General features: G+C 48.1%; 1 protein-coding gene across 1 annotated transcript in view; it reads left to right on the plus strand.

Annotated features, from left to right (window-relative positions):
* LOC137534764 (zinc finger protein 84-like) overlaps positions 1 to 21,710 on the plus strand; it is a 253,689-nt gene that overhangs the window by 174,131 nt on the left and 57,848 nt on the right. The window lies entirely within an intron of this gene.

The following is a 21,710-nucleotide window of genomic DNA, read 5'->3' on the forward strand; positions in this document are numbered from 1 at the left end:
TGCTAGAAACCCTAAATTTGCAGGACATGTTAAAGGACTTACAAGGCCTGATTTTTAAAAAATAAACAAAAAAGTTAGATACCTGTGTGTTTTTCTAAGGCACGGAGGACGCCGTCCGCGCCCTCCCCCGAACGACCCCCGGCCGCACGGCCCAGGTCGGGCTCTCCAGCCTTCACCAAGATGGCCGCCGGAGCTGGCCGCGGCTGCGCAGTCCGCATAGCCGCGAGTGCGGCTGCGCAGCTCTAAGGCCAACTCCCCGATCCACGCTACTGTTACGTGGATCGGGGGGTTGGCCTTAGAGCTGCGCAGCCGCACTCGCGGCTATGCGGACTGCGCAGCCACGGCCAGCTCCGGCGGCCATCTTGGTGAAGGCTGGAGAGCCCGACCCGGGCCGTGCGGTCGGGAGTCGTTCGGGGGGGGATTTCAGCAGCGGGGACCCGGCGGAACGGCACGGACGGCGTCCTCCGTGCCTTACAAAAACACACAGGTATCTAACTTTTTTTGTTTATTTTTTAAAAATCAGGCCTCGTAAGTCCTTTAAGGAGATCATAAGGAATAAGAGGAAAAAACAATTTTTCAAAAAGACCTTATAGTTTTTGAGAAAATCGATTTTAAAGTTTCGAAGGAAAAAAGTATACTTTTAAATGCGGTAAATATAACTTTTAGTAGCAAACCTAACGGTAGTGTAATTTTACATGCATCAAATGAAAGCACAATAAATTTCCTGACGGGGTTTCCAGGGGGTCTATACGCAGCCGCAGCGCTTTGGCCAGGGATCGCTATACAGCCGCAATATGGCTGTATGAAGATCCCTGGCATTTTTTCCTATTTACCCCTTTTTTTTTATGTTTAGAGTGTGGGAATTTTTTTTTTTTATTAAATTATGTGGGGTCCCCCCTCCTGAAACTTTTTAACCCCTTGTCCCCCATGCAGGCTGGGATAGCCAGAATGTGGAGCTCCGACTGATTGGGACGACGTCCTAGGCCACAAATGTGAAAAAAGTTTAATACCTTTTCATAATCCAGATCCATGGAGGACGCCATCCGCGCCCTCCCGTTCATTCCCCCATGGCTCCCGCAGTAATACCGGCCCCAGTCGGGCCCCGACCCCTCCAAACGGGTCGGGTTCTCATTCCCTCCTCAATATGGCCGCCACAGATTGCTGCTGCTGTGCAGTCTGCATAGGCGCGGCTGCGCAGCTCCAGGCCCTCCTCCCACCGCGTCATCAATATGCATGCATACATCGGACGCATCGGGAGGAAGTGCTAGAGCTGCGCAGTCGCAATCGCGTCTATGCGGACTGCGCAGCCGCGGCAATCTGTGGCGGCCATATTGAGGGGGGAATGAGTTGAGAACCCAACCCGTTCAGAGGGGTCGGGACTCGACCAGGGCCATTATTAGTGCTGGAGCCATGGCGGAATTAACGGGAGGGTGCGGATGGCGTCCTCAATGGATATGGATTATGAAAAGGTATTTAACTTTTTTTCACATTTGTGGCCTCGGAAGTCCTTTAAAAAATGTTTTTATTTTTTTTTATTTGCTGTGTGTGGGAAATCTGAAAAAAAAAATGGTGTGGGGTCCCCCCTCCCGAGCCTCTGTAACCCCTTGTCCCCCATGCAGGCTGGGATAGCCAGAATGCGGAGCCCCGGCCGACTGGGGCTTCGCACCCTGAGCTATACCAGCCCACATGGTCCATGGTATGGGGGGCTCCGGGGGGGAGGGGCGGCCAAGCCTTCCCCTCCCCCCCGGAGCCCTTGTCCAATCCATGGACAAAGGGCTCTTCCCCACCTCCGGTGCCCCAGGAGGAGGTGGGGGTGACGACTCCCTGGGGGGGGGGGGTTCATGGTGGCATCTGGGAGTCCCCTTTAACCACTTGAGGACCTAGGGCTTTCTACCCCTTAAGGACCGGCCACTTTTTTCCCATTCAGACCACTGCAGCTTTCACGGTTTATTGCTCGCTCATACAACCTACCACCTAAATGAATTTTGGCTCCTTTTCTTGTCACTAATAAAGCTTTCTTTTGGTGCTATTTGATTGCTCCTGCGATTTTTACTTTTTATTATATTCATCAAAAAAGACATGAATTTTGGCAAAAAAATGATTTTTTTAACTTTCTGTGCTGACATTTTTCAAATAAAGTAAAATTTCTGTATACATGCAGCGCGAAAAATGTGGACAAACATGTTTTTGATAAAATAAAAAACCATTCAGTGTATATTTATTGGTTTGGGTAAAAGTTATAGCGTTTACAAACTATGGTGCAAAAAGTGAATTTTCTCATTTTCAAGCATCTATGACTTTTCTGACCCCCTGTCATGTTTCATGAGGGGCTAGAATTCCAGGATAGTATAAATACCCCCCAAATTACCCCATTTTGGAAAGAAGACATCCCAAAGTATTCACTGAGAGGCATAGTGAGTTCATAGAAGATATTATTTTTTGTCACAAGTAAGCGGAAAATGACACTTTGGGCTCTATTCATAAAAAATGTTTGGCGAAAAAACTCCTGGAGGGAAAATACCGCAGCGGTATTTTAGACTTCTGGGTGGTAATTCATAAAAATCTTGCCAGCTGCGATGCAAGAGCGGAGATCTCCCGCTGAAAGCTGGCGGTAAGCTGTCGGAAGGCATGCGGAAACACTTCAGCCGGCAGAGTCCCTCCGTGCACTGCTCTCTCTGGGAGGTCTGTCCCATTCACTTGTATGTAATCCGCAAAATCAGAGGAAGCGGTATTTCCCGTCCACATACCGCTTCCTCTAAACTTCATGAATGGCCATTTTGTTACTTTTTTCTAGATAAATCTAGAAAAACACTGGAGAGGGCGGAAATTTCTCGCTCTGCTGGGGGATCGTAGATTTTCATGCGTGAACAGCTTTTATGAATGCCCTCTTTGCTAAATGGACGGGAAAATCCGCTGTTTTGAGCGGAAAACTTGCGGTAAGGTTTTATGAATAGAGCCCTTTGTGAGAAAAAAAAAGTTTCCATTTCTTCTAACTTGCGACAAAAAAAAAATGAAATCTGCCACGGACTCACCATGCCCCTCTCTGAATACCTTGAAGGGTCTACTTTCCAAAATGGGGTCATTTGTGGGGTGTGTTTACTGTCCTGACATTTTGGGGGGTGCTAAATTGTAAGCACCCCTGTAAAGCCTAAAGGTGCTCATTGGACTTTGGACCCCTTAGCGCAGTTAGGCTGCAAAAAAGTGCCACACATGTGGTATTGCCGTACTCAGGAGAAGTAGTATAATGTGTTTTAGGGTGTATTTTTACACATACCCATGCTGGGTGGGAGAAATATCTCTGTAAATGACAATTTGTTAATTTTTTTTACACACAATTGTCCATTTACAGAGATCTTTCTCCCACTCAGCATGGGTATGTGTAAAAATACACCACAAAACACATTATACTACTTCTCCTGAGTACGGCGATACCACATGTGTGGCACTTTTTTTGCACCCTAACTGCGCTAAAGGGCCCAAAGTCCAATGAGTACCTTTAGGATTTCACAGGTCATTTTGAGAAATTTCATTTCAAGACTACTCCTCACGGTTTAGGGCCCCTAAAATGCCAGGGCAGTGCTAGAGTTGGGCCGAACGGTTCGCCGGCGAACGTGGTTCGCGCGAACGTAGGTGGTTCGCGTGCGGGTACCGCACGCGAACCTTTTGCGGAAGAAGTTCGGTTCGCCCCATAATGCACTGAGGGTCAACTTTGACCCTCTACATCACAGTCAGCAGGCCCAGTGTAGCCAATTAGGCTACACTAGCCCCTGGAGCCCCACCCCCCCTTATATAAGGCAGGCAGCGGCGGCCATTACGGCCACTCGTGTGCCTGCATTAGTGAGAGTAGGGCGAGCTGCTGCAGTCTCTCATATAGGGAAAGATTAGTTAGGCTTAACTTCTTCCTGGCTGCATACCTGTTCTGTTCAGTGAGCCCTCAGCCCACTGCATACCTGTACTGTGATCCTGCCACTGCATACCTGTTCAGTGATCCTGCCACTGCATACCTGTTCTGTTCAGTGAGCCCTCAGCCCACTGCATACCTGTACTGTGATCCTGCCACTCCATACCTGTTCAGTGATCCTGCCACTGCATACCTGTTCTGTTCAGTGAGCCCTCAGCCCACTGCATACCTGTACTGTGATCCTGCCACTCCATACCTGTTCAGTGATCCTGCCACTGCATACCTGTTCAGTGATCCTGCCACTGCATACCTGTTCTGTGAACCCGCCACTGTATACCTGTTCTGTTCAGTGGACCCGCCACTGTATACCTGTTCTGTGAACCCGCCACTGTATACCTGTTCTGTTCAGTGGACCCGCCACTGTATACCTGTTCTGTTCAGTGGACCCGCCACTGTATACCTGTTCTGTTCAGTGGACCCGCCACTGTATACCTGTTCAGTGAACCCGCCACTGCATACCTGTTGTGTTCAGTGAACCTGCCACTGCATACCTGTTCTGTGAACCCGCCACTGTATACCTGTTCTGTTCAGTGGACCCGCCACTGTATACCTGTTCAGTGAACCCGCCACTGTATACCTGTTTAGTGAACACGCCACTGCATACCTATTGTGTTCAGTGATCCTGCCACTGCATACCTGTTCTGTGAACCCGCCACTGTATACCTGTTCTGTTCAGTGGACCCGCCACTGTATACCTGTTCTGTGAACCCGCCACTGTATACCTGTTCTGTTCAGTGGACCCGCCACTGTATACCTGTTCTGTTCAGTGGACCCGCCACTGTATACCTGTTCTGTTCAGTGGACCCGCCACTGTATACCTGTTTAGTGAACACGCCACTGCATACCTATTGTGTTCAGTGATCCTGCCACTGCATACCTGTTCTGTGAACCCGCCACTGTATACCTGTTCTGTTCAGTGGACCCGCCACTGTATACCTGTTCTGTTCAGTGGACCCGCCACTGTATACCTGTTCTGTTCAGTGGACCCGCCACTGTATACCTGTTCTGTTCAGTGGACCCGCCACTGTATACCTGTTTAGTGAACACGCCACTGCATACCTATTGTGTTCAGTGATCCTGCCACTGCATACCTGTTAAATAGACCCTCGGTACAGGCACAAAGTGGCGGACCTGTTACCAACTCACCGGAAGGTGGAAAGGATGCAGCACATGCAGAACCAGCTGTCAACTATGCTTTACAATGCCTTTAAGGGTGATGTGACAGCACAACGCCAGCAAGGTACCACTGCCACTAATCCTCCTCCCGTGTCCACGCAGTCAAAGACAGGACGCTCCAGCGATCTCATGGTGATGTCGGACATGCGGACGTTCTTTAGTCCAACGCCTCGCCGTAGCCCTTCCGGATCCACCCTCCACCAACGCCTCGACCGGCAGGTAGCCGACTACCTGGCCTTAAAGAGAACCTGTACTGAGTAAAATTATTTAAAATAAACACATGAGGTAACTTCAAATGAACATTACATAGTTACCTTGCCATCAGTTCCTCTCAGAAGCTCACCATTTTCTTCTGACAATAATCCTTTCCAGTTCTGACAACATTTTGTCAGAACTGAAATATATTAGTTGCTGTCAGTTATATATCAGTTGCTGTCAGTTACAGCTGAGAGGAGAACTGATGTGTCCATGTTTCCCTATGGCTCAAGTGGGCAATGTTACAGTTTAACAGTGTACTGACCAGGAAGCTGTTATGGGGTAATGGCCATTTTCAAAATGGAGGACGGAGAATTCCATTGATCACAGTGGAAAAAACAGGACGCATGAGAAGTAAAATAGATTGAGGAGTAGACTACACTGGAGGTAAGTATGACTTGTGTATGTTTATTTTGACTTTTCATTTTCAGTTCAGGTTTTCTTTAAGTGTGGATGTAGACACTGCTGTGAACAGCGATGAGGAACCCTTGAACTACTGGGTGCGCAGGCTTAACCTGTGGCCAGAGCTGTCCCAATTTGCCATCCAACTTCTCTCCTGCCCTGCCGCAAGCGTCCTCTCAGAAAGGACCTTCAGCGCAGCTGGAGGCATTGTCACAGAGAAGAGAAGTCGCCTAAGTCACAAAAGTGTTAAGTACCTCACCTTTATCAAAATGAATGAGGCATGGATCCCGGAGGGCTGCTGCCCGCCCCAAGACTAAGTCAGTCCCCGCACACACAGCATCTCTGCCTGCACGCCGTGTGACTGGCTGCCTGGCCTGCCCCAAAAAGACTAAGTCGCTCCCAGTCCCTCCACACAGCATGTCTGCCTGCAGGCCGCTTCACTACCTTCTCCGCCACCACCAACAGGGTCCGGGACTCCAGGCGGATTGCTGAATTTTTTAGGCCGCTGCTAGCAGCGGCCGCTGTAATAATTTTTATGGTGCGTGTACATGACTGCCTAATTTTTCTGGCTGCACTGAGGGCAGCTGCAACAACAAAAGAAAAGGCATGTACATGCGCCCATTCCCCTTCGTGATCATTACCTTGCCGTGGTGAAGGGGCTTGCGTATCACAATAAAGCAATGACCGGCGCCTAGATGAGTGTCTCGGGGGGCACACAAAAGATAATAAGGTCGTTGCTTCATTGTGGTCAGACCAAATTTGATCAGCTGGACAGTCACTGTTCTGTCATTCAGCTACATCAGCCAGGCCGACCATATGGGCTGTAAAGCCACCAAAACCTGCACTCTCGCCATGGTGCGCACCAGTCCAGCACGGCCGTCACTAGTACAAACAGCTGTTTGCGGTGCGTTACACAGTGAGTTTGGTGTGTCAGTGTGAAGCAGTACCTTAATTACACTACCTGATTGATGTATACACATGCAAGATGTTTTAAAGCACTTTAGGCCTGTCATTTAGCATTCAATGTGATTTCTGCCCTTAAAACGCTGCTTTGCGTCAAATCCAGATTTTTCCCGGGGACTTTTGGCGTGTATCCCACTCCGCCATGCCCCCCTCCAGGTGTTAGACCCCTTGAAACATCTTTTCCATCACTTTTGTGGCCAGCATAATTATTTTTTTTTTTCAAAGTTCGCATCCCCATTGAAGTCTATTGCGGTTCGCGAACTTTAACGCGAACCGAACGTTCCGCGAAAGTTCGCGAACCCGGTTCGCGAACCTAAAATCGGAGGTTCGGCCCAACTCTAATAGGAACCCCACAAATGACCCCATTTTAGAAAGAAGACACCCCAAGGTATTCCGTTAGGAGTATAGTGAGTTCATAGAAGATTTTATTTTTTGTCAAAAGTTAGCGGAAAATGACACTTTGTGAAAAAACACAATTAAAATCAATTTCCGCTAACTTGTGACAAAAAATAAAATCTTCTATGAACTCGCCATACTACTAACGGAATACCTTGGGGTGTCTTCTTTCTAAAATGGGGTCATTTGTGGGGTTCCTATACTGCCCTGGCATTTTAGGGGCCCTAAACCGTGAGGAGTAGTCTTGAAACGAAATTTCTCAAAATGACCTGTGAAATCCTAAAGGTACTCATTGGACTTTGGGCCCTTTAGCGCAGTTAGGGTGCAAAAAAGTGCCACACATGTGGTATCGCCATACTCTGGAGAAGTAGTACAATGTGTTTTGTGGTGTATTTTTACACATACCCATGCTGGGGGGGAGAAATACCTCTGTAAATGGACAATTGTGTGTAAAAAAATCAAAAGATTGTCATTTACAGAAGTATTTCTCCCACCCAGCATGGGTATGTGTAAAAATACACCCCAAAACACATTATACTACTTCTCCCGAGTACGGCGATACCACATGTGTGGCACTTTTTTGCACCCTAACTGCACTAAGGGGCCCAAAGTCCAATGAGTACCTTTAGGATTTCACAGGTCATTTTTGTTTCAAGACTACTCCTCACGGTTTAGGGCCCCTAAAATGCCAGGGCAGTATAGGAACCCCACTAATGACCCCATTTTAGAAAGAAGACACCCCAAGGTATTCCGTTAGGAGTATGGTGAGTTCATAGAAGTTTTTATTTTTTTGTCACAAGTTAGCGGAAATTGATTTTAATTGTTTTTTTTACAAAGTGTCATTTTCCGCTAACTTGTGACAAAAAATAAAATCTTCTATGAACTCACCATACTCCGTACGGAATACCTTTGGGTGTCTTCTTTCTAGAATGAGGTCATTTGTGGGGTTCCTATACTGCCCTGGCATTTTAGGGGCCCTAAACCGTGAGGAGTAGTCTTGAAACCAAATGTCGCAAAATGACCTGCAAAATCCTAAAGGTACTCATTGGACTTTGGGCCCCTTAGCGTACTTAGGGTGTAAAAAAAAGTGCCACACATGTGGTACCGCCGTACTCAGGAGAAGTAGTATAATGCGTTATGGGGTGTATTTTTACACATACCCATGCTAAGTGGGAGAAATATCTCTGTAAATGACAATTGTTTGATTTTTTTACACACAATTGTCCATTTACATAGAAATTTCTCCCACCCAGCATGGGTATGTGTAAAAATACACCCCAAAACACATTATACTACTTTTCCTGAGTACGGCGGTACCACATGTGTGACACTTTTTTGCAGCCTAGGTGCGCTAAGGGGCCCAACGTCCTATTCACAGGTCATTTTGAGGCATTTGTTTTCTAGACTACTCCTCGTGGTTTAGGGCCCCTAAAATGCAAGGGCAGTATAGGAACCCCACAAGTGACCCCATTTTAGAAAGAAGACACCCCAAGGTATTCCGTTAGGTGTATGGCGAGTTCATAGAAGATTTTATTTTTTGATACAAGTTAGTGAAAAATGACACTTTGTGAAAAAAAACCAATAAAAATCAATTTCCGCTAACTTTTGACAAAAAATAAAATCTTCTATGAACTCGTCATACACCTAACAGAATACCTTGGGGTGTCTTTTTTTCTAAAATGGGGTCACTTGTGGGGTTCCTATACCGCCCTGGCATTTTACAGGACCAAAACCGTGAGTAGTCTGGAAACCAAATGTCTCAAAATGACTGTTCAGGGGTATAAGCATCTGCAAATTTTGATGACAGGTGGTCTATGAGGGGGCGAATTTTGTGGAACCGGTCATAAGCAGGGTGGCCTTTTAGATGACAGGTTGTATTGGGCCTGATCTGATGGATAGGAGTGCTAGGGGGGTGACAGGAGGTGATTGATGGGTGTCTCAGGGGGTGGTTAGAGGGGAAAATAGATGCAATCAATGCACTGGGGAGGTGATCGGAAGGGGGTCTGAGGGGGATCTGAGGGTTTGGCCGAGTGATCAGGAGCCCACACGGGGCAAATTGGGGCCTGATCTGATGGGTAGGTGTGCTAGGGGGTGACAGGAGGTGATTGATGGGTGTCTCAAGGTGTGATTAGAGGGGGGAATAGATGCAAGCAATGCACTGGCGAGGTGATCAGGGCTTGGGTCTGAGGGCATTCTGAGGGTGTGGGCGGGTGATTGAGTGCCCTCGGGGCAGATAGGGGTCTAATCTGATAGGGAGCAGTGACAGGGGGTGATTGATGGGTAATTAGTGGGTGTTTAGGGTAGAGAACAGATGTAAACACTGCACTTGGGAGGTGATCGGACGTCGGATCTGCGGGCGATCTATTGGTGTGGGTGGGTGATCAGATTGCCCGCAAGGGGCAGGTTAGGGGCTGATTGATGGGTGGCAGTGACAGCGGGTGATTGATGGGCGGCAGTGACAGGGGGTGATTGATGGGTGGCAGTGACAGGGGGTGATTGATGGGTGATTGATAGGTGATTGACAGGTAATCAGTGGGTTATTACAGGGGAGAACAGATGTAAATATTGCACTGGCGAATTGATAAGGGGGGGGTCTGAGGGCAATCTGAGCGTGTAGGCGGGCGATTGGGTGCCCGCAAGGGGCAGATTAGGGTCTGATCTGATGGGTAACAGTGACAGGTGGTGATAGGGGGTGATTGATGGGTGATTGATGGGTAATTAGTGGGTGTTTAGAGGAGAGAATAGATGGAAACACTGCGCTTGGGTGGTGATCTGATGTCGGATCTGCGGGCGATCTATTGGTGTGGGTGGGTGATCAGTTTGCCCGCAAGGGGCAGGTTAGGAGCTGATTGTTGGGTGGCAGTGACAGGGGGTGATTGATGGGTGATAGGTGATTGGCAGGTGATTGACAGGTGATCAGTGGGTTATTACAGGGAAGGGCAGATGTAATTAACCACCCTGGCGTTCTATTAAGATCGCCAGGGTGGCTGCGGGAGGGTTTTTTTTAAATTAAAAAAAAAACTATTTCATGCAGCCAACTGAAAGTTGGCTGCATGAAAGCCCACAAGAGGGCGCTCCGGAGGCGTTCTTCTGATCGCCTCCGGCGGCCAGAAGTAACACGGAAGGCCGCAATGAGCGGCCTTCCGTGTTCTGTTTACTTCGTCGCCATGGCGACGAGCGGAGTGACGTCATGGACGTCAGCCGACGTCCTGACGTCAGCCGCCTCCGATCCAGCCCTTAGCGCTGGCCGGAACTTTTTGTTCCGGCTGCGCAGGGCTCAGGCGGCTGGGGGGACCCTCTTTCGCCGCTGCTCGCCGCGGATCGCCGGCTGCGTGTGCTGCTTTTTATTTGATTAAAATCGGCCCAGCAGGGCCTGAGCGGCAGCCTCCGGCGGTGATGCACTGACGAATTTATAAGGGGGGGGGGGGGGGTCTGAGGGCAATCTGAGCGTGTGGGCGGGTGATTGGGTGCCCGCAAGGGGCAGATTAGGGTCTGATCTGATAGGTAACAGTGACGGTTGGTGATAGGGGGTGATTGATGGGTGATTGATGGGTAATTAGTGGGTGTTTAGAGAAGATAACAGATGTAAACAATACATTTGGGAGGTAATCTGACGGCGGGTTTGCGGGCGATCTAATGGTGTGGGTGGGTGATCAGATTGCCCGCAAGGGGCAGGTTAGGGGCTGATTGATGGGTGGCAGTGACAGGGGGTGATTGATGGGTGATAGGTGATTGGCAGGTGATTGACAGGTGATCAGTGGGTTATTACAGGGAAGAACAGATGTAATTAATGCACTGGTGAATTGATAAGGTGGGGTCAGAGGGCAATCTGAGCGTGTGGGCGGGTGATTGGGTGCCCGCAAGGGGCAGATTAGGGTCTGATCTGATAGGTAAAAGTGACAGGTGGTGATAGGGGGTGATTGATGGGTAATTAGTGGGTGTTTAGAGGAGAGAATAGATGTAAACAATGGATTTGGGAGGTGATCTGATGTCGGATCTGCGGGCGATCTATTGGTGTGGGGGGGTGATCAGATTGCCCGCAAGGGGCAGGTTAGGGGCTGATTGATGGGTGGCAGTGACAGGGGGTGATTGACGGGTGATTGACAGGTGATGGACAGGTGATTGACAGGTGATCAGGGGGGATAGATGCATACAGTACATGGGGGGGGGGGTCTGGGGAGAATCTGAGGGGTGGGGGGGTGATCAGGAGGGAGCGGGGGGCAGGGGGGGGATAAAAAAAAAATAGCGTTGACAGATAGTGACAGGGAGTGATTGATGGGTGATTAGGGGGGTGATTGGGTGCAAACAGGGGTCTGGGGGGTGGGCAGGGGGGGGTCTGATGGGTGCTGTGGGCGATCTGGGGCAGGGAGGGGGGGGAAATCAGTGTGCTTGGTGCAGACTAGGGTGGCTGCAGCCTGCCCTGGTGGTCCCTCGGACATTGGGACCACCAGGGCAGGAGGCAGCCTGTATAATACACTTTGTAAACATTACAAAGTGTATTATACACTTTGTATGCGGCGATCGTCGGGTTGACATCCCGCCGGCGCTTCCGTATGGCCGGCGGGATGTTGCGGCGGGTGAGCGGCGCCAGGCAGAGGCGGAGGATCGCGTCACGGATGACGCGATCGCTCCGCCCATGCCCATACAAGGACCGCCGCCAATTGTCAATACGGCGGTCCTTGCGGCGTCCACTTCCCGGCCGCCAATTGTATATACGGCGGTCGGGAAGTGGTTAAAGAGACTCCGTAACAAAAATTGCATCCTGTTTTTTATCATCCTACAAGTTCCAAAAGCTATTCTAATGTGTTCTGGCTTACTGCAGCACTTTGTACTATCACAGTCTCTGTAATAAATCAACTTATCTCTCTCTTGTCAGACTTGTCAGCCTGTGTCTGGAAGGCTGCCAAGTTCTTCAGTGTTGTGGTTCTGCTATGAACTCCCCCTTCCAGGACCCTCTCTGCACTATTTAGATTAGGGCAGCTTCTCTCTTCTCTCTTATCTTTTACAAGCTGGATAAATCCTCCTCTGAGCTGGCTGGGCTTTCACATACTGAGGAATTACAGACAAGGGCAAAGCTGTTTGCAGGAAGAAATGAGCAGCCTGAAACTTCAGTGCATGAGAGATGCAGGGGGAAAGAAACACACAAATGATCTTTTGAGATTCAAAAGGAAGGGTGTGTACAGCCTGCCTGTGTATGGATGTATTTTCTATGTGTGGACATACTGTACATCAACCTACTTCCTGTTTTGGTGGCCATTTTGTTTGTTTACAAACAAACTTTTTAAAACTGTTTTTAACCACTTTTAACCACTTCACCACTGAGGGGTTTTACCCCCTGAGCACCAGAGCAATTTTCACCTTTCAGCGCTCCTTCCATTCATTCATCTATAACTTTATCATTACTTATCGCAATGAAATGAACTATATCTTGTTTTTTCCGCCACCAATTAGGCTTTCTTTAGGTGGGACATTATGCCAAGAATAATTTTTTTCTAAATGTGTTTTAATGGGAAAATAGGAAAAATGTGGGGAAAAAAATAATTATTTTTCAGTTTTCGGCCATTATAGTTTTTAAATAATGCATGCTACTGTAATTAAAACCCATGAAACGTATTTGCCCTTTTGTCCCGGTTATAAAACCATTTAAATTATGTCCCTATCACAATGTTTGGCGCCAATATTTTATTTGGAAATAAAGGTGCATTTTTTTCATTTTTGCGTCCATCCCTAATTACAAGCCCATAGTTTATAAAGTAACAGTGTTATACCCTCTTGACATAAATATTTAAAAAGTTCAGTCCCTAAGGTAACTATTTATGTATTTTTTTTAATTGTAAATTTTTTAATTTTTTTTTAATTACAAAAAAAAAAAAATGGGGAGTGTGGGAGGTAATGAGTTAATTTTATATGTAAAAGTAATTTATTTGTATGTGAAAAATGTGTAGGGTGTAGTTTACTATTTGGCCACAAGATGGCCACAGTAACTTTTTGTTTTAATGCGACCTCCAAGCTTCCTTCCGGAAGCTTGGAGGAAGTATAAGGAGGCTGGACACGTGAGTTTTTTCTCACAATGTTCGCGCTGCCCATAGGAGAGCAGCTGATCATTGCGGGGCTTAGATCAACGAACGGGAATGGATTTTCCCGTTCATTGATCTCTGGGCGAGCGGGCGGCGGCGTGTTTACTAGCGGCGGGCGGCATGTTTACGAGCGGGAGCGCGGGCAGCGTCGGGAACGCGGAAAGTACGTGTTTCTCCGTCCCTGGTTGTTAAAGGATGGAAAAAGGGGCGGAGAAATACGTACGCGCGGCGGTAAAGTGGTTAATGTGGCGAGGAGCGGCGAAATTGTGACAGAGGGTAATAGGAGATGTCCCCTAACGCACTGGTATGTTTACTTTTGTGCGATTTTAACAATACAGATTCTCTTTAAGAAGGGGACCCCAGATGCCCACCCCCCTCCCAGGAGAAATGAGTATAGGGGTACAAAGTACCCCTTACACATTTCCACAAAGGGTTAAATGAAATAAAAACACAACCACAAGAAAAGTATTTTATTATTCTAAATTAACCATAAATACTTTCCTGTACCTTTAAAAAAGTTTTCCCACGCCAATATCCACGGTAAATGATCCAACGAACTGTATCCTCTTATGTTGCGATCTTCAATTAAGTTGATTGAAGATCTCCGACGCCTGCCACATAGCAGAGAATGTGTCCTTTTGGACACATCGCTGCCGCCTCCTGATGTCTCTCCCCACCTCCTCACCTGTCACTCTCACCTAGCCTGGCACCCATGGGTGCGCTGGGTGCCAGGCTAGGTGAGGGTGACAGGTGCAGGCAGGTGGGGAGAGACAGCAGCGAGCCGGCAGCTTCACGTCCTGCTCAGGATGCATTCTCTGCTATACTAACGGTTCTTTAATCATCCGGTTCTTTTTAATGGATCGGTTCTTTTTTTATGAATCGGCTCATTTTACTCTGAAACTTTAAAATAGATTTTCTCAAAAAGTATATTCCACTCAATATTCCCAACAATTTTGGTGTTTCTACTATGTAAGGGGATGTAAGGGGACTTTGCTATTAACCGTTAAAGTCAGCGGCCATTAAAGTTTATGGGCGAACCGAACTTTGAAAAAAAGTTCCCGGTTCTCTGCGAACGCGAACCACTAAAGTTCGCCTGGAACCGTTCGCCGGCGAACCGTTCGCTACATCTCTAATTAGAGGCAGTGGATCAGCAGGGCTGCCAGGTAACTGGTATTGCTTAAAAGGAAATAAACATGACAGCCTCCATATACCTCTCTCTTCAGTTCCCCTTTAATTTGCAGGGCAGACAGCAGTCAGAAGTGCTTGATTAGAATACTGAGAGTGTAATCCAATCAGCCGTCTAGCTGCTGTTCAGTTTCCACATTAATACAGTCACTGCAATTTTTATTTTTTTTTACAGGAGAGACCTATTTTATGTGACATAACTACCAGGAGCAAAGACACTTTTTAGTTGGGATATATTATCGTTATTTAGTATTTATATAGCGCCAACATTTTACACATCATATATATTGTCTTGACACCTGGGAAGTAATCAGGGGGGGACAACTGACACTGCATTGAGGGGCCCAGGCCTTTTGGGGGCCCTGCCCCCCCCAAAGCGCTGGAAGGGCAGCATGTGCTGGCTGCGGGCCTGTGGCTCACTAACCAGCACTGAGAGAAGAGTGACATCAGTGCTTGAACGTGGGGAGCAGATGAGTGAGCCCGCTACAGCTGACTTTCTATACTGGGGCACCACCTATATATGGCTACAGGCTACCTATACTGGCCTACCACCTATACCTGGCTACCTATACTGGGCCACCAACTATACCTGGCTACCTATACTGGGGCTGGAACCACCTATACCTAGCTACCTATACTGGGGCACTACCTATACTTGGCTACCTATACTGAGGGCACCACCTGTACCTGGCTACCTATACTGGGGCACCACCTATACTTGGCTACTTATACTGGGGCACCTTTAGCTTGCTACCTATACTGGGGGCACCTCTACCTGGCTAACTTATACTGGTGCACCACCCATGCCAGGCTACCTATACTAGGGGCAACTATACCAGGCTACCTATACTGGGGGCATCTGTATCTTGCTGGCCTATACTGGGGCACTAGCTATACCAGGCTACCTATACTGGGGGCATACACCACCTATAGCTGGCTACTTATACTGAGGTAACCTATACCTGGCTACCTATCCTGGGGGCACCTATACCTGGCTAGGGCAGGGGGATGAGCTGAGACAGAAGGGGACAAGAGGTAACATAGGGGGATATAAGAGGCACAGGGGGAACAGAGGCGGACAAAAGAGGCACAAGGAGAAAAGAGAAGAGACGGGAACATGTGGTCAAACAGAGGGACACAAAAAGGCACAAACTGAGGTAAGACAGAGGGGGACAAAAGATGCACAGGAAGAGGGGACAAAAGAGAATGGATAAAGGATAAGAATGGACTTACAAGTCCACCCATAACATGCCATGGCCACACCCACTTTTTGCCGCATCATGCTGTGCATGCCTCTTTCTTCAGTGTTGGAGCCATGCACATTTTTCGCCACAGCGCACTTCGCGCACGGACATGGGGGTGGGGTGGATTGTGGGCGGGCACAGCAACCAGTGGGGGGGCCCAGGCCTGATGATGTGTGAGGGGCCCCAAAATTTCTGATGGCGGCCCTGCTTGACACTATCTGTCCCGATGACCTGTTACCATGGAGTTTAAGTATGTGTCCAGTCACAGAGTAAAGTATTGTTTTCTGTGCAGTCAGGGTGAATTCCAAGAGCAAATCACCATAAAGGATACCGGAGCTGACTCGCGTATTAGAAATGTAGGGGGACAGGCATGTACAATGAGCTTTCCTGATGGCCACCGCTCCCCCCGTTCCCCTCCTTTGCCTGCTAAGTTCCCCCGGCTCGCTGAAGATGGGCAGCACCGCGCCTACTCTGGCCCACCTGTCCGCATCATACAGCACGCAATTGCGGCCAAGAGTGCACTGCGCATGATGTCATCTTGACGTCATGCGCAGAGAGTTCCCAGTTGGGTTTGAGTGCTGTCGGGTGTACGCAGCCGCTCCAGCGTAGGCGTGGTGCTGCCCAGCTCCGGCGACCCAGAAGAGGTTGCCGGTGTTAACCACTTGACCACTGAGGGGTTTTACCCCTTGAGCACCAGAGCAATTTTCACCTTTCAGCGCTCCTTCCAATCATTCGTCTATAACTTTATTATTACTTATCGCAATGAAATGAACTATATCTTGTTTTTTTCGCCACCAATTAGGCTTTCCTTAACCACTTCCCAACCGCCGTATAGACAATTGGCGGCCGGGAAGTGGACCCCGCAAGGACCGCCGTATAGACAAATGGCGGCGGTCCTTGTAGGGGCATGGGCGGAGCGATTGCGTCATTCTGTGACGCGATCCTCCGCCGGGGATCGATGGCTGGGCATTTAGTCTCCGCTCGCCGGCCACTTAGCAGCGCTGGCGAGCGGAGGAATCCAGAAATCCGGCCAATCAAAGCATATAAGGCACTTTGTTAGGTAAACAAAGTGCCTTATACGTGCTTCCTCCTCGCCTCGTGGTCTCATTGTTCCAGAGACCACCAGCGAGAAGGAAGCATTTTGAAAGAGACACTGAACATTGCTTTTTTTTGCCCGCAGCCCCCCTGATCTCCCACCCCAGCCTTCAGACCCCCCCTGATCACCCCAGCAGACCCCTGCCAGCACCCTTGCACCCCTATAAAAAAACCCACCCCCCCCACCTGCCACTAACTATTGACGCTATCCCTTAGTTTAGGTCCCTAACTGCCTCCTAGTCACCCCTGATCCCCCCCCTACCTTTAGATCACCCCCAGACCCCATCCCAGACTACCCCCCTGTATACTGTATACATCTGTATACAGCTACCTTACCCCCCGATCCCCCTCTGATCACCTGTCCATCACCCCTCAGCACCCCCACCCATCAGAGCAGACCCTAACTGCCCCACGGGGGCAACCGATCACCTGCCCAGACCCTCGATTGCCCTCATACCCCCCTCCTGATTACATCCCCTGTGCATTGTTAACATCTGTCCTCCCCAGCAATCACTAACTGATCTGCGATCAGTAACCCCCTGTGTCTGCCTCTCATCAGATCAGGACTCAATCTGCCCCGTGCGGGCTCCTGATCAACCCCCCACCCCCTCAAATCGCCCTCAGACCCCCCCCCCCCCCCCCCCCCTAATCACCGTCCGAGTGCATTGTATTTGACTGTGCAGTGATTGTATTCGATTGTGCTGCGATTGTATTCGATTGTGCTGCGATTGTATTTGATTGTCCCTTGATCTGCTTCGATTGTCCCGTGATTGTTTGATTGCCTCTGAGACCCCACTTCCCAACAACCCCCACCCCCCCCCCCCACCACCCCCACCCCCCATCACCTTCCGAGTGCATCAGATTTGATTGTGCGGTGATTGGATTCGATTGTGCTGTAATTGTATTTGATTGTCCCGTGATCGGCTTCGATTGTCCCGTGATTGTTTGATTGCCTCTGAGACCCCACTTCCTGCCACACCCAACGCCACCCTCCCCCCCACCACCACCAACCACCACCTTCCGAGTGCATCAGATTTGCTTGTGCTGCAATTGTATTCGATTGTGCTGTAATTGTATTTGATTGTCCCGTGATCGGCTTCGATTGTCCCATGATTGTTTGATTGCCTCTGAGACCCCACTTCCCGCCACACCCAACCCCACCCTCCCCCCCACCACCTCCAACCACCACCTCCAACCACCACCTTCCGAGTGCATCAGATTTGCTTGTGCTGTGATTGTATTCGATTGTGCTGTAATTGTATTTGATTGTCCCGTGATCGGCTTCGATTGTCCCGTGATTGTTTGATTGCCTCTGAGACCCCACTTCCCACCACACCCAACCCCACTTTTTGCAGCTGTTCATCACCCAAGTTCTCTTGGACTTAATTGTGGTTGAGACCAACCGTAAAGGCACACAATTCATCACCGAGCACCCGGAGAGCAGCTATGCCCAGCCTTTCCGATGGAAACCAGTCCAAGTTTCCGACATTAAAATCTTTTTGGCCCTTATCCTTCTATTGGGACTAATGAAACAGAATGTATTGCGGTCGTATTGGTCTACGAACCCAGTACATCATGTTCCCTTGTACCCTGCTGCCATGTCCAGGACACGATTTGAGTCCATCCTGCGCCTCCTGCACTTCAACGACGACGAAACCTGTCATGAAAAGGGCCATCCTGCTTATGACCGGCTCCACAAAATTCGTCCCCTCATAGACCACCTGTCATCAACATTTGCAGATGCTTATATCCCTGAACAGAACATCTGCATAGACGAGTCCCTCTTACGCTTTACCGGGCGCCTTGGCATCAAACACTACATCTCAAGCAAGCGCACCCGGTATGGGGTGAAACTGTATAAGCTCTGTGAAAGGGCCACAGGCTATACATGTCGTTTTAGGGTCTATGAGGGAAAAGACTCAAAATTGGAGCCGGTCGGATGCCCTGACTACCTGGGGAGCAGTGGAAAGGTTGTGTGGGACTTGGTGTCACCCTTGTTCCAGAAGGGGTACCATCTTTATGTGGACAACTATTACACAAGTGTGGCCCTCTATCAGCACTTAAAGTTAGAAGGAATCCGATGCTGTGGCACTGCGCGGCCTAGTCGCCAGGGCTTCCCCCAACGGCTCGTTACCACCAGACTTGAACGGGGGCAGAGGGACGCCTTGCGTACTGACGACCTGCTCGCGGTGAAATGGAGGGACAAGAGGGACGTTTACTTTCTGTCCACCATTCACACAGACACGACAGTCCAAATTCAACGGGCAACTGCGGTCATTGAAAAGCCCCTTGTCGTCCACGAATATAATGTCAACATGGGAGGGGTGGACTTCAATGACCAGAGGTTAGCGCCCTATTTAGTTTCCCGGAAAACAAGACGCTTGTATAAGAAAGTGTCTTATTATCTGATTCAATCGGCAGTTTACAACAGCTTTGTTCTCTACAGTAAGGCTGGGAGAACTGGATCTTTCCTTCAATTTCAGGAACAGATCATTCTGGACATCCTGTATCCAGGAGGTGCCAGCCCCCCCCCCCCCCAATGCAACTAGCAGACTGCATGGAAGGCATTACGTCTATCAGATTCCGTGTGCCCCAGGTCAACGCATCCGAAGAAAACGTTGTCGTGTCTGCAGCAGTGCTAGAAGAAGGAATGACACCAGTTTTTATTGGCCCAAATGTCCTGACCAGACTGGCCTATGCATAGGGGAGTGCTTTGAGAGGTACCACGAGCAGGTACACTATTAGAACCTAGGGAACTCCAGACACAGGAGTAGGCACACACTCAGTGGTCTTTCGCACATTGTCCCAGGGGGAGGAGAGGTAAGCTTGAAAACCAAACAAGTAAGCATAAAAGTCGGAGAAAGAATCGGTTTCCATGCTTGATATTGCTGATCTGTCCTGGGTTGGCGATATAAGACAGCATGTTTGAATTTCCCTTGAGTGTGGACACCCCCGGTTTATATGTGATTTACTTTTGGCCTATGATGATGCTTTAAAGAGAACCCAAGGTGAGAGGGATATGGAGGCTGCCATATTTATTTCCTTTTAAACCATCCCAGTTACCTGGCAGTCCCCCTGATCATGTGTCTCTAATTCTTTTAGCCATAGACCCTGAACAAGCATGCAGTAGATCAGATACTCTGACTCATCTGATTCTGGATTTACTGGATTTTACTGGATTAGCCATATGCTTGTTCCAGGGCTTTGATTTAGACACTACGTATGCAATAAGTTCAACAGGACGTCCAGGCAACTTTTTGTGTTCCGACCATTATTTTTCAATACTTCGTTAACTCTCTCAGGCATGGAGTTCACTAGAGCTTCATAGGTTGACACTGGAATCCTCCTCCACTCCTTCATGATGAAGCTGGTGGGCCCATTGTGTTGTATTCCTGCTTTCGCAACAGTCACTGTACACATGGCCTTAGGTCCCCTCCCCATAATCTCTCTTACATCTGGAGCGTCTGAGGTCACTACGAAAACCTAAGTCATTCTGTCTTTTGGGGGTTAGATTGGGTATTATTATTTAGTATTTATATAGCGCTGACATCTTCCGCAGCACTGTACACAGTATATTGTCTTGTCACCAACTGTCTCTCAGAAGGGCTCACAATCTAATTCCTCCCATAGTCATATGTCTATGTATGTATGGCTTAGTGTATGTATCACAGTCTAAGGCCAATTTAGGGGGAAGCCAATTAACTTATCTGTATGTTTTTGGGATATTGGAAGAAACCAGAGTGCCCTGAGGAAACACCACTGGACACCACTGACTGCAGAAGATGCTTAGTACTGTGGAACGGATAGAATACATGTTATAGACCCTCTTGGTCCTTCATCTGGGTACACCTGACATGTAACATGTAGTGTATCTGATCCTCACTGCTGACAGCCTGCAGCATCCTATATTTCTTTCATTTCTTTAATTTTCAATATGAAAAATGTTAACTACAAAATTTCAAACCAATAGAGAAGAGCAGTAAAACCTTGGATTGAGAGTAACTTGGTTTAAGAGCGCTTTGCAATACAAGCAAAAAATGTTGTGAAATTTTGACTTGCTATACAAGCATGTCTTGATATACAAGCAAAAAAAAAAGTATAAATTTGTTACGTCATCACAAATAAGCCGATGGTTCTTCTCCCTTTGGTGCTGCGTGATTGTACTTAATCTGAGTGTAGGGACTGTATAATGTCACATTCATGTTAAATACTCAAAAGTAGGCAAAAGAAACAGCCATTGGATAAGTTCCTTGTTAAAGCCACACACAAAAAAGGTTGGGGCAAATCAACAGATGGCAATGATTGTAGTGAATTTCTTGTTTACATTTCTATTCTATACTATTATACTTTAACTGTTTTTGGTTTGTGGGACGAATCACCTGAGTTTCCATTAATTCTTATGGGGAAATTCACTTTGATATAAGAGTGCTTTGCATTACAAGCATGTTTCTGGAATGAATTATGAGTTTCCTCTGTAGTATAGTATATATGCTTACATATATTAATACCATTAATATTATGTACATATGGTATCTCAATTTTCACATAAAACAGTATCTGTTGAGAGAACAATCCAGTTAGGACCATAGATAACAAGAAGACAAGGAATCGCCTGCTGATCCTGTGTCTCTAATACTTTAAGCCACAGCCCCTCAACAAGCATGCAGGTCAGGTGCTCTGACTGAAGTCAGACTGGATTAGCTGCATGCTTGTTTCAGGTGTGTCATTCAGCCAACACTGCAATCAAATAGATCAGCAGGAAAGCCAGGCAACTGGTATTGTTTAAAAGGAAACATCCATATTCCTCTCAGTTAAGGTTCACTTTAAGGCCCACAATCTATAATACGGCAATTATAAAATAGCTCTTTATTCAGACACGTAATTAAAATCACATGCCAAAAAAATGGTCTTAGATGCAGCATTGGCTGCGTCTAAGCCCATTTTTTTGACATGTGA

The sequence above is a fragment of the Hyperolius riggenbachi genome, chromosome 10 (genome assembly GCF_040937935.1).
Source record: "Hyperolius riggenbachi isolate aHypRig1 chromosome 10, aHypRig1.pri, whole genome shotgun sequence".
NCBI lineage: Eukaryota > Metazoa > Chordata > Amphibia > Anura > Hyperoliidae > Hyperolius > Hyperolius riggenbachi.